This window comes from Argiope bruennichi, chromosome X2 (genome assembly GCF_947563725.1).
Source record: "Argiope bruennichi chromosome X2, qqArgBrue1.1, whole genome shotgun sequence".
In the NCBI taxonomy this organism is placed as follows: Eukaryota; Metazoa; Arthropoda; class Arachnida; order Araneae; family Araneidae; genus Argiope; species Argiope bruennichi.
This window is the reverse complement of record NC_079163.1, coordinates 41,974,666-41,989,780: the sequence shown is the minus strand read 5'-3', so window position 1 is coordinate 41,989,780 and position 15,115 is coordinate 41,974,666. Positions and strand designations below refer to the sequence as shown.

Below are 15,115 nucleotides of genomic sequence, written 5' to 3'. Positions count from 1 at the left end.
TTTTAAGTATTTTATTTCATACCAGAGAGATAAAACACTTCACTTAAATTTTAAATTAATTTTCCATACAGTATCTTTCATTCACTGTTTATTTGGTGTCCAGTTGTGTGTGAGTTTGTGTGTGTGTGTGTGTGTGTGTGTGTGTGTGTGTGTGTGTGTGTGTGTGTGTGTTTTACCATTCAGATGGAATTCAAATTTATTTTATTTCAATATAAATTTTCCAATTGATTCCATTATGTTTTATTCATATAAACTTGGAATAAATACAGATTTGAAGCAAAAATTTTTATTTATCAATTGTTTAAATAAATTTTATACAGTCATTATATTCCTATAATTGTTTAGCAATGTTGTATGTGTGTGTGTGTGTGTGTGTGTGTTTTACCATTTAGATGGAATTCAAATTTATTTTATTTCAATATAAATTTTCCAATGATTGTCCATTATGTTTTATTCATATAAACTTGGAATGAATACAGATTTGAAACAAAAATTTTTATTTATCAGTTGTTGAAATAAATTTTATACTATCATTATATTGCTATAATTGTTTAGTAATTGTGTGTGTGTGTGTGTGTGTGTGTGTGTGTGTGTGTGTTTCACCATTCAGCTGGAGTTCAAATTTCTTTAATTTGAATATAAATTTTCCAATGATTGTCCATTATGTTTTATTCATATCAACTTGAATAGAATTCAGATATGACAAAAAAATATTATTTATCAGTTGTTGAAAGAAACTTTATACTGTCATTATATTGCTATAATTGTTTAGTAATTGTGTGTGTGTCTGTGTCTTACCATTCAGCTGGAGTTCAAACTTAATTTATTTCAATATAAATTTTCCAATGATTATTCATTATGTTCTATTCATATCAACTCAGAATGAATAGAGATTTGAAAAAAAAATTATTTATCATATGTTGAAATAAATTTTAAACTTTCATTATATTCCTATAATTGTTTAGTAATTGTGTGTGTGTGTGTGTGTGTGTGTGTGTGTGTGTGTGTGTGTGTGTGTGTGTGTGTGTGTGTGTGTGTGTGTGTGTGTGTGTGTGCGTGTGTGTGTTTTACCATTCAGATGGAATTCAAATTTTTTTTATTTCAATATAAATTTTCCAATGATTGTCCGTTATGTTTTATTCATATAAACTTCGAATGAATACAGATTGGAAACAAAAATTTCTATTTATCAGTTGTTGAAATAAATTTTATACTATCATTATATTGCTATAATTGTTTCGTAATTGTGTGTGTGTGTGTGTGTGTGTGTTTGTTTGTGTGTGTGTGTTTGTTTGTGTGTGTGTGTGTATGTGTCTGGTTTTGTGTTTTACTATCCAGCCGGTGTTCAAATTTATTTTATTTCAATATAAATATTCCAATGCTTGTCCATTATGTTTTATTCATATCAACTTGGAATGAATGCAGATTTGAAATAAAAGTTTTTTATTTATCAGTTGTTGAAATAAATTTTAAACTTTCATAATATTCTTATAATATTCTTATAATTGTTTAGTAATTTTGTATGTGTGTGAGTGTGTTTGTTTGTGTGTGTGTGTGTGTGTGTGTGTGTGTGTGTGTGTGTGTGTGTGTGTGTGTGTGTGTGTGTGTGTGTGTGTGTGTGTGTTTCACCATTCAGCTGGAGTTCAAATTTCTTTAATTTGAATATAAATTTTCCAATTATTGTCCATTATGTTTTATTCATATCAACTTGAATAGAATTCAGATATGACAAAAAATTATTATTTATCAGTTGTTGAAATAAACTTTATACTGTCATTATATTGCTATAATTGTTTAGTAATTGTGTGTGTGTCTGTGTTTTACCATTCAGCTGGAGTTCAAATTTATTTTATTTCAATATAAATTTTCCAATGATTATACATTATGTTCTATTCATATAAACTTCGAATGAATACAGATTGGAAACAAAAAATTTTATTTATCAGTTGTTGAAATAAATTTTATACTATCATTATATTGCTATAATTGTTTCGTAATTGTGTGTGTGTGTGTGTGTGTGTGTGTGTGTGTGTGTGTGTGTGTGTGTGTGTGTGTGTGTGTGTGTGTGTGTGTGTGTGTGTGTGTGTGTGTGTGTGTGTGTGTGTGTGTGTGTGTGTGTGTGTGTGTTTTACCTTTCAGATGGAATTCAAATATATTTTATTTCAATATAAATTTTCCAATGATTGTCCATTATGTTTTATTCATATAAACTTGGAATGAATACAGATTTGAAACAAAAATTTTTATTTATCAGTTGTTGAAATAAATTTTATACAGTCATTATATTCCTATAATATTTTAGTAATTTTGAGTATATGGAAGAAAATATTTGCAAATGATTATTACTTCAATTTGTTTAATGCATGAATACTATCATTTTTATAAGTAGGGGCTGGGGTTAATTTTCTAATCCTTTACCTTTTTTCTATTTAATTTTGTATTGCTGATTTCTATATGCATTTCTTCTCTTTTTTATAAAGGGCATAAGTTTTCGTAAAATTTATGGGGCTGCCAAACATCAGAAATAATTTCCCTGAATATTATATTTGTCTTCATGTCATTCATCCTAAATTTTAAGCTGGATTCTCATTTAAATATGAATTTTAAATGACACATTCTGAATGAATATTTTCTTTCATTAATTATTTGTTGGCCAGTCTTATTAACTTTTTATTTCAACTGAAGTTCAGATATATTTCATTGCAATTTAATGTTTTCTCTCTGTGTAGATTGTATTATATTCAATCCTACTTGGAATGAAAACACATTTCCAACACAAATTTTTATTCTCCATTTATTACAGTAAAATATGTACTGTCATTGTATTCACACTATTCTTTAATATTTGTGTGAGAATTTGAAAATTTTTCCCAATGATAATTGTTTCGTTTTTGAATAGGTTAAAGAGTCTCATTTTTATCAATTAGATTAAAAAATTTGTAAAATTATAAATAATTTATTTTTAATTCTGTTTTCCCGATTATTTTATTGATTTCTTCTTTTTTATTTTCAGGGCATAATTATTTCTAAAATTTGTTTGACGCCAAAGATCAGAATGAATTTATATATATATGAAATTGAGCTTCATGACATTGATACTCAAAAGTAAGCTTGCTATATTTTAAGTATTTTATTTCATACCACAGAGATAAAACACTTCACTTAAATTTTAAATTAATTTTCCATACAGTATCTTTCATTCACTGTTTATTTGGCGTCCAGTTGTGTGTGAGTTTGTGTGTGTGTGTGTGTGTGTGTGTGTGTGTGTGTGTGTGTGTGTGTGTGTGTGTGTTTTACCATTCAGCTGGAGTTCAAATTTATTTTATTTCAATATAAATTTTCCAATGATTGTCCATTATGTTTTATTTATATCAACTTGAAATGAATTCATATATGACAAAAAAAATTTATTTATTAGTTGTTGAAATAAATTTTATACTGCCATTATATTCCTATAATTGTTTACTAATGTTGTGTGTCTGTGTGTTTCACCATTCAGCTTCAGTTCAAATTTATTTTATTTCAATATAAATTTTCCAATGATTGTCCATTATGTTTTATTCATATCAGCTTGGAATGAATACAGATTTGAAATAAAAAATTTTATTTATCAGTTGTAAAATATATTTTATACTTTCATTATATTCTTATAATTGTTTAGTTATTGTGTGTGTGTGTGTGTGTGTGTGTGTGTGTGTGTGTGTGTGTGTGTGTGTGTGTGTGTGTGTGTGTGTGTGTGTGTGTGTGTGTGTGTGTGTGTGTGTGTGTTTTACCATTCAGATAGAATTCAAATTTATTTTATTTCAATATAAATTTTACAATGATTGTCCATTATGTTTTATTCATATAAACTTGGAATGAATACAGATTTGAAACAAAAATTTTTATTTATCAGTTGTGGAAATAAATTTTATACTATCATTATATTGCTATAATTGTTTAGTAATTGTGTGTGTGTGTGTGTGTGTGTGTGTGTGTGTGTGTGTGTCTGTTTTTGTGTTTTACCATTCAGCCGGAGTTCAAATTTATTTTATTTCAATATAAATTTTCCAATGATTGTACATTATTTTTTATTTATATCAACTCTGAATGAATACAGATTTGAAAAAAAAAATTATTTATCATATGTTGAAATAAATTTTAAATTTTCTTTATATTCTTATAATTGTTTAGTAATTGTGTGTGTGTGTGTTTCACCATTCAGCTGGAGTTCAAATTTATTTTATTTCAATATAAATATTCCAATGCTTGTCCATTATGTTTTATTCATATCAACTCCGAATGAATACAGATTTTAAATAAAAGTTTTTGTTTATCAGTTGTTCAAATAAATTTTAAACTTTCATAATATTCTTATAATTGTTTAATAATTTTGTTTGTGTGTGTGTTTGTGTGTGTGTGTGTGTGTGTGTGTGTGTGTGTGTTTCACCGTTCAGCTGGAGTTCAAATTTATTTAATTTGAATATAAATTTTCCAATGATTGTCCATTATGTTTTTTTCATACCAACTTGAATAGAATTCAGATATGACAAAAAAATATTATTTATCAGTTGTTGAAATAACTTTTATACTGTCATTATATTGCTATAATTGTTTAGTAATTGTGTGTGTGTTTGTGTGTGTGTGTGTGTGTGTGTGTGTCTGTGTCTGTGTTTTACCATTCAGCTGGAGTTCAAATTTATTTTATTTCAATATAAATTTTCCAATGATTATACATTATGTTTTATTCATATCAACTCAGAATGAATACAGATTTGAAACAAAAATTTTTATTTATCAGTTGTTGAAATAAATTTTATACTATCATTATATTGCTATAATTGTTTAGTAATTGTGTGTGTGTTTGTGTGTGTGTGTGTGTGTGTCTGTCTGTTTTTGTGTTTTACCATTCAGCCGGAGTTCAAATTTATTTTATTTCAATATAAATTTTCCAATGATTGTACATTATTTTTTATTTATATCAACTCTGAATGAATACAGATTTGAAAAAAAAAATTATTTATCATATGTTGAAATAAATTTTAAATTTTCTTTATATTCTTATAATTGTTTAGTAATTGTGTGTGTGTGTGTTTCACCATTCAGCTGGAGTTCAAATTTATTTTATTTCAATATAAATATTCCAATGCTTGTCCATTATGTTTTATTCATATCAACTGCGAATGAACACAGATTTTAAATAAAAGTTTTTGTTTATCAGTTGTTCAAATAAATTTTAAACTTTCATAATATTCTTATAATTGTTTAGTAATTTTGTTTGTTTGTGTGTGTGTGTGTGTGTGTATGTGTGTGTGTGTGTGTGTGTGTGTTTCACCGTTCAGCTGGAGTTCAAATTTATTTAATTTGAATATAAATTTTCCAATGATTGTCCATTATGTTTTTTTCATACCAACTTGAATAGAATTCAGATATGACAAAAAAATATTATTTATCAGTTGTTGAAATAACTTTTATACTGTCATTATATTGCTATAATTGTTTAGTAATTGTGTGTGTGTTTGTGTGTGTGTGTGTGTGTGTGTGTGTGTGTGTGTGTGTGTGTGTGTGTTTCACCATTCGCCTAGAGTTCAAATTTATTTAATTTGAATATAAATTTTCCAATGATTGTCCATCATTCCAAGTAGGATTGAATATAATACAATCTACACAGAGAGAAAACATTAAATTGCAATGAAATATATCTGAACTTCAGTTGAAATAATAAGTTAATAAGACTGGGCAACAAATAATTAATGAAAGAAAATATTCATTGAGAATGTGTAAAATTCATGTAAACTATTTCAAGTCTGTGGTTTCAGGAAACATGTTTAAATGAGAATCCAGCTTAAAATTTAGGATGAATGACATGAAGACAAATATAATATTCAGGGAAATTATTTCTGATGTTTGGCAGCCCCATAAATTTTACAAATACTTATGCCCTTTATAAAAAAGAGAAGAAATGGATATAAAAATCAGCAATACAAAATTAAATAGAAAAAAGGTAAAGGATTGGAAAATTCCCCCCCCCCCCCTACTTATAAAAATGATAGAATTCATGCATTAAACAAATTGAAGTAATAATCATTTGCAAACATTTTCTTCCATATACTTAAAATTACTATACAATTATAAGAATATAATGACAGTATAAAATATATTTCAACAACTGATAAATAAAATTTTTTATTTCAAATCTGTATTCATTCCAAGTTGATATGAACAAAACATAATGGACAATCATTGGAAAATTTATATTCAAATTAAATAAATTTGAACTCTAGCTGAATGGTGAAACACACACACACACACACACAAACAAACACACACACAACATTACTAAACAATTATAGGAATTTAATGACTGTATAAAATTTATTTCAACAACTGATAAATAAAAATTTTTGTTTCAAATCTGTATTCATTCCAAGTTCATATGAATAAAACATAATGGACAATCATTGGAAAATTTATATTGAAATAAAATAAATTTGAATTCCATCTGAATGGTAAAATACACACACACACACACACACACAATTACTAAACATTTATAGGAATATAATGAAAGTTTAAAATTTATTTCAACATATGATAAATAATTTTTTTTTCAAATCTGTATTCATTCTGAGTTGATATGAATAAAACATAATGTATAATCATTGGAAAATTTATATTGAAATAAAATAAATTTGATCTCCATCTGAATGGTAAAACACAGACACAGACACACACACACACACACAAACACAATTGGAATCCATGTCAGAATCTTTCTTGCTGTAATTATGGAAAGCGCAATAAGTATTTTTGAGAGAAAAAAAGCAATCAGAATTATTTTTGTGAATTTGCATTTCTTTTCCTTTATGAAACATACAAATTTGTAAGTCGCTTCCGTTTTCACATAAAAAAAAAACGAAAGGAGAGTATTGGGAAAAATTTTTTACTATATTTCGTAATCCAAAATAAATAAATAAATAGAATAAAAATAAAAATTATAACTCTTAATGAATTTTTGAATCGTATAAATCAGAGTTCTAAATACAACAATATTATTTTACAAAACATTCGCTAAATTTGTAATCGAGCACACAAAAGTGAATATTTACTATTAACTTTTCTATCAAAATACAATTATTGAACCTATTCCCTTGGATTTTTCTAGAATAAAATCCTTCCTTAAGAGCAAAAAATCGAAATTTTGGAACTTAAGAAACCAATCTATAAAACTAAAAAAATCTACCCCTGTAGCTGACAACATACCAACTATCTGGCTCAAAAATCTCAATAACGATCAATCAACTTCAAACTATTTTGAAATTATTTCAACATCAATTTGATTCGGTTGACATCCTTTAACAGTGGAAACATGCTCTAATCATTCCGATTCCCAAACCAAACAAAGACAAAACCAAGGCTTCTTCCTATCATCCCAACCTCAGTTTTTTGCAAAATCGTTGAACACATCCTCATTTAATGCTATGCTTATTATTTAACTTGTAATAAAAAAAAAATTGCAGTAGCCTGCATGGTTTTATACCCTTCAGAGATATCTAAACTGCAATTTACAACATTCATACAAAAATCGCAAAAGCTCATGAGCAACAAAGAAAAAAAAAAGGATGTAAATCGGATATTAAAAGTGCTTATGGTACCGTCAATATTAATGGCCTTCGTTTTAATTCCTCACAACTTAATGCAACAGGAAACATGGCAAAATGGTTGTCCAACTTTCCTTTCCCAGAACTTTACAGATATCTAAATCCTGATCAGAGACTTACCTCAGTGTGGTGGACTTCCATGTATTCTATTTGCCATCTTTATGCACGACTTCCATGAAACCTTAAAGGAAGGGGTTGAATGTATTCTCTTTGCGGATGATATTTTTGTTTTCTATAGCCATCATTCCTGGGAAATTATTTTCAAAAAAATTCAGAACTCATTGGAAAACATATAAAGTGGTGCAACTACTAGAAATTAGAAATCACTTCAGAATAAAGTGCCATAGCTGAATTTCCAAGAAAAAATTGCATCGTATCCATGCGTTTCCTCACTTTAAAACGGAATGAAATTATTAAATTTCTTGGTATGCATTTTCTATAAAAGGAATCAAAACTTAGTATTTCTTATAAACCATGCACTCGAAAAGATAAATAGTCTGAAGATATTTGCATCAAAACACATGGCCACAGAACTAAAGGTATTATTAACATTACAAATAACAGAATTTTCAGCATATTTTATTATGCTTGTAGCCTAAACACTAAGTTTTCTGAGAGTCAATTTAAAACATGCATCACTATCCAAACAATAGCTCTGTGAATTGATCTATGTCTCCCAAAATGAACTCCAAATATCGTTCTCCTGAAAATTGTTCCACGGGAAATTCTCTCTGAAAAAAATCAAGCGGCTGGTTTCCCAATTCTTCATTAAGCAAATAGCTAATGATTTACACTCCTCACTTCTGACAGAGACTCCCAGAATAATCGAGTAATTCAATTAAATATCAAAGAAAAAAAATCATTTTGTTTACTCTCAGAAACTTAAAAACGTATCTTCCAATCAAACCTAGCCTGAAATCCCCTTAACTAACTCTAATCCCTTCGAAATTTTACTTATGGATTCTAAATTTCAAAATAATTTCCCTTTGATTAAAAATGATAATTTTTTGAAAGAATGCATTCGAAATTTCTTTCCAGATCAGTTTATTATTGCTACTGATACATTAAAAAAACACTCCCAACACATTTCAATTGCCTCTTTTTCTTCTATACAAAAATTTAGATTTCAAACATCTCTTCTAAATCTCTTTTTTACTGCAGAAACTTTAGCCATTACTAAAGCACTTGATATAGTCCTTGAAATTGTCTGGAAAATTGTCTGATTCTTACAGATAACTACTCTGAAGATTCATCCTTGAAAAATATCTCCATTCAATCGCTAAAAATCAATCCAACATATTCCAAAGTACAAACTTTGACCAAACTAAATCAAAGAATATACTTCCTAAGGGGTACCTAGTGACTCGAATATAATCTGGAAAGACTTTACAGCTTGTTTAGCCAAGAAATTTACAGAAAATAACCTTGAATAGAATGACGCTCCAGAAGATATCATTTCAAGTCTCATATAAGCAATGCATCATATCGCAATTAATAGTCCAAAATTCAGATGAAAGATTTTGTTTTGGCCACACTAATCATCAAAACAATTATAACACCAAGACTTTTGAATCACTTTAACCTTCAAAAGGATCCATTTTGTTATAAGTGTAGCAGCATTAATGACATTGAGTACTAATTCTTCAGTTAGATAAGCAAGATATAAATTGATAACTTTTAGTCTAATTTAATACCTACAAATTAATATTTGGTGCCGATAAAATACTAGGGTAAGTCATACTAAATTTGTTAGTTTAAACTTTCGACACGAACTTGAATTATCATGTCAACTGTTAAAGAAAAGCTTGATATACCTAAACATAAATAAACAACACTTCGCGTCACCATTACAAAATTGGCAATGGAACTGAATGGACCTACTGAAAAAAAAAAAAAAAAAAAAAAAAAAAAAACGAAAAGTAACTTGTTTAAAATGAACACTTTTGCATGTATACAAAGTTAAAATCCTCTAACAATACTATCGTACATACGATTAAGTTCATCACATGAGATTTCAAGACAGATTACTTTAATTGATCAACAGAGATTTAATTTAAAATTCATTTAATGTTTTCTAATTCCTTACATTAGAATTCATTTAAATATTAACTTAATATTGTAATCAAATAAAAAAAATCTTAAACAGAAAGAAAAATAAAAAAATATACAGACCAAAAAATGTGACAAGATTATTTTAACTTTTTTTTTTTTTTTTTGCATCTCAACAAAGAGTAAATCAAAACTAAATATAATTTTAAAATATTAGTTCAATCTATTGACCCAGATGCAAAGTCAATCAAATTATTTAGATATCAATGATATAAAGTCCAATTTTATATTCGTGTAAATCATTTATGATCCTTGATATGAAATAAAATATAACAAGTAGTCAAATCCATTAAAAGAGAGAAGAATTTTTTTCTAAATATTTAACAACATAAAATAAAACATAAATAATTTCAAGAGAAATTTTGCCTCCAAATAATCAAAAGTTGACTCATTTGTGCTGTAAATAAGATGAAATCAAAATAATTTCTTAAATATTGATAAAACTACTAAACAGTTGTTTGAAGACAGTGGGAGTATGCTATTTATATTAATAAATGGAAAACTAAAATATGTGTTGAACATCAGTTTTTATTCCAAGATCAAATGAACATGTAAAGTACATGGTGATAAAACTTTATTGCAAATGAATAAATCTGAATTTTCAAAGCAGAAATTAAAAGCTGAATGAAGTTCAGGCACCATATGAATAATAAATGAGGTCTTCAAGGATGTGTGAAATAATAATTATGCAAGTTAATTTTGTTATGTTGTATTATTCAAAATATAGCAAAGAAACAAGCTTATTGTGCAAAGAAAAAAAAATTACATATTTATTGAATTAAAACTAAATATTTTTATAATATTAGTTCAATTTGTTGGTCTAGGAGCAAAATCAATCAAATTATTAAGCTACCAATGGTATGAATTCCATTTTAATATTCTTGTAAATCATTTATTATCCTTGGTATTTAATTACAAGTAATAACCAAAAATCAAATTTATAAATGGAGAATATTTTTAGTAGAAAAATATACAAACCTTAACTTTTATATAAAACATTTTCCACAGCCTGAAACTACCCAGAATTTTCGTGCTATAAACAAAAGGAAATGATAATCATTTGCAACTGATTACTTAAATGTACAATTATTAATTGCTTTTGTGAAAATCTCTAAAATATCTCAATGTAATTTAAATCAATAATTGGAAAATGAAAATGTGTATTGAACATGAGTTTTTATTCCAAGATCAAATGCTTATGTAATCGGCATAGAGAGAAATTTTATATTGCAATGGAATGAATTTGAATTTTAGTGAAATTAAAAACTAAACATGATTTGACACCAAATGAAGAATTAACGAGAAATTCACTGAAAATGCGTTATATAATAATTAAGTAAAATATCTGTGATATGTTGTATCTGTCAAAATGTACCAAGGAAACAAACTTATTGTGCAAAAAATTAATTATTCCAAATTCTTAGTAAATCAAAATTAAACAGATTTTTATTATATTAGGCCAATATGTTGACCTAGGAGCAAAATCAATCAGATTGTTTAAGTAATCAATGGCATAAAGTCCAATTTAATATTCATGTAAATCATTTATGATACTTGGTATCATATAAAATGTGACAAATAATCAAATCCATTTAAAAAAGATAGCAATTCATTCTAAGCATTTAACAAAACAAAATAAAAGTAAACACCTATCAATTAAAAAAAATGCCTCCAAATAATAAAAATTAGACTTAGCATGCTATAAATAAAATGCAGATAGTAATTTTTTTCAATAATTGAAAAAATGAAAATGTGTTTTGAACATCAGTTTTTATTTCAATTTCAAATAAATATGTAATCTATGTAGAGAGATATCTTTATGTTGCAATGGAATAAAGCTGAATTTTAGCGAAATTAAAAACCAAGCACGATTTGACACCAAATGAACAATAAATGAAAGATTTAGTTATGATGTGTGATATAATAATTAAGTTTGTTTCGTGATATCGACAAAATGTAATAAAGAAACAGGATTATAGTGCAAACAAAAAAAGAAATATTCTTAATTCTTATTAAATCAAAACTAAACAGATTTTTATAGAAAACCTCTCGTCTTTTAGCTACTTTTAGAGAAGTACTGAAATTCAACTTATTTCAATGCCGATATTCTTCTGAATCTTGATAGTATTCAGATGGAATTTTTATGTATCTTACTATACATCTGATTTTGAATTAAGGAAGAAGAAATATACTATATTTTACGCATACGAATTTAATTTTTTTCTTTTGAAAAATAGAAGTCATGATTATGTGACCAAAGATGGGTAGTAACGACATCACTGAGCTGACGGAAAAATATAGAAAGAACTCCGGAAAATCTTATGGAAGTGTGTTCTGTACCGCAGCAAGAAGTTGCAGAGGAGATTTGATCTGGAAAGAAAAAAATAATAGCTTCAACAGAGCTGCAGCCTTCCAGTGAAATAAGGGAGACGCAGAAAGCTACTGTCTTATCGCCCTGATAAGGTAGTAGCTTTACACACTAATTAATTCTATGGATAATGCTGTGCTTCATTTTCGCCAAATTTCGAAGCGTATCCTAAGACAATTGTCTTTAGACAGTTTTCTTGTAAAAAAAGTTATGCATTAAAAATAGTAATTTATATTATAATTTATTATTATTATTATTCTATTTTACATGGTTTTCTCTGGATAGATTTTTTTAGATAGGACGAGGATGCAGCATTCTTTCGAGTAATATTCTGGAACGAATTACGCTTATTACGCAAGGTACATTTAAAACTATTTCTTTAATTATTTTAAATAATTTTAAAGGCGCATTTTAAAATAATTCTTTACTTTTAACTTCAATCATTTTATTCTTTCATTCTTTTTAAAGCTGAAATTGCGTAATAGGATTAAGCAGTCTCGGCAGATCAGACCCATGAATCAAGTTTGTGAATTGAAAATTAGAAACAACCCAGTCCTTTTTATTATTATTATTATTTATTTATCAAGACGAACTTCAGAGTTAGAATTGATAAACTATTTTTTTTATTCCTCTAAATGACAAATTTTCAAAATGCAGTTGAACATTTTGATTTTTTGTAAAATTTGCATGTCCGTACATATATATATACACACACAGAAACAAATGCAATTTTATGGGAGACCAATGAATATATATATATATATATATATATATTCAAAGCAGAAGCAGAAGGGCAAAAGGGGCGAAGCAAATGATTACTTGTCTTATATAACATGGGATTTCCGGCCACGTGTAGACTAAATACATGTGTTGACCTTTGGCAAGGGCACCGAAAGTATCATTTTCACTTGATACGTAGTACTGCTGGCGCATTATTTTTACAAAGGAATTAATTAAACCGAAAGTAGAATTGGATCAAGAAATAAGAGAATGAAATTACTATAGGCTAAATTAAAATAAGTTTTGGAAATTAATTTAGTTTAAATTAAGAGTTTAAAATATCATTACAATTTTCCCCCAACCGCAAGAAGTGGAAGTGCATCGGGGCCCTTTCACACACCTCCATGCCTTACAGTGGTGTCTGAGTAAGTTTAATTTTAAAAGTATATTGAAGTATATAGTATTAAGCTTAGTATAAAGTATATTGAAAGTGACACTTCAGTTTCCCTTACCTTCACATTATACAAGCAATAACACAGAAATCCCATTCATCATTTTATATTAGAAACATAAAAAGACTAAGAATTATATTTATGAAAATATTATATAAAAACCTTAATAATCAACAGTAATAACAAAATATTAAAATTTAAATCATATTATACACAGAGTTGTTTTAACCATTTTTCTGTAAAAACTCAATGGATGAACTTAATTTAATGAAGACAGTCTATGGTATATTTGCCTATATTATTCTTAAGTGCTAGGAATTCTGACTCAACAAAATTATTAATTTAGAAATAAAGTATTAAATTATTAAATATAATATCGATATTGCGATAATTTCACCCAAATGAAATATCAGTATTGTTATGATTTTAAATTAAGTATTTTAGCTATAATTAAAAACACAAGATTAAAAAAACTTCAGGTAAAAAAATTTGGATATGAAAATAATACTTGCAGAATTGAAATATTTCATATTAAACACTTGGAACTGAAACAATAAATATAAGATTCAAAAATATCTAATGAAAATCTTGGAAATGAAAATACTACTTGTAAAATTGAATGGTTTTATATAAAAATTTTGGAAATGTAAATAAATGCAAGATTCATGTATTTCAAATAAATCATTTGGAAATAATAATTGCAAAATTCAAAAATTTCAAACAAAACACTTGTGAATAAATACAACAAACTCTAGACTTAAAATACTCTTATAATATTTGGGGAAAAATATATGTAATAACAAATATTTGTATTTTGTAAAAAACGAGTATTTGGACACAGTGATAATAGAGGGAAGCTTAATAACTGTCAGGAGTGTAATAATTTCACCTGAGGTATTTACTACCTTAGTCTAATTATCATGTGCCATTAATTATTAAGTATATATGGATCTTGGCATGTTAATTTTTCGTTCACATGGTCTGTATGCATAATTTTAAATAACAAATATGAGAAAATTTCAAAAACTCAATATTTTAAATTAAAACTCATGATATTTTGAATAATAATATAAAAAGATTATTTGCAATTATGTTATAATAGAAAAATGCAATATAAAATCAAATCAAAAGTACAGAATATAAATTTTGAATTTCATCCGTTGAGTCAGTTGATGGATGCTTTTTTTTTTTTTTTTAAGACTAATAACTTTTTAATGAATCATGGCACAGGTTGGAACTTCTTGAAGATATAATGAACACACACATGAGGAAATTTTCAGCACTGATTAACTGGATCTTCTCTATGATGACAAGGAGCACAAAAACACAAGGGTATTGAGTCGGATGAGGTCACAGGTTAATGCGACAGGAACAATAAGCAGCAGGGTAATTCAACGGGAACTGAACTCTGGAATACGGACGAAAGATAATATCTCGTCGGCTGCGTGGAACTACGTGGTCGTAGGAGAAACCATCGGTGTCGGAGAACTTAAGCGTAGCGAGAGACAGCAAGGAATCATCTTCAGAGTAACGGAAAATCCAGGAGCCGTACCGTAACATCAAATTGCCTCACATATTGGGATTTAATTCTTTTAAAAATTTTCACAGGGAAGAAGTATCCTTGTCGTATAATATATACGACATCCTTGTAGTATAATATGTAAAGATTTTAATTCTTGAAAGTAGAAGGCAGGTTTGAAGACATAGACGAGACGTTGTATTATTAATTTCGTTTTATTCTCCATGAGACAGGCATGATTATTTTACAAGAAGGCTCAGCGCGGCACAAAAGCAGTAGGAAAGACAAATGATCACTAGTCTTATAT

At 27.3% G+C, this 15,115-nt stretch overlaps 1 long non-coding RNA gene across 1 annotated transcript; it reads left to right on the top strand.

Moving 5' to 3' along the window:
• Positions 1-3,013: 3,013 nt before the first annotated feature.
• Positions 3,014-12,351, top strand: LOC129961097 (uncharacterized). The gene is made up of 2 exons (XR_008783766.1): positions 3,014-3,105; positions 11,987-12,351. It is a non-coding gene; the product is annotated as an uncharacterized LOC129961097 (long non-coding RNA).
• Positions 12,352-15,115: the final 2,764 nt, after the last annotated feature.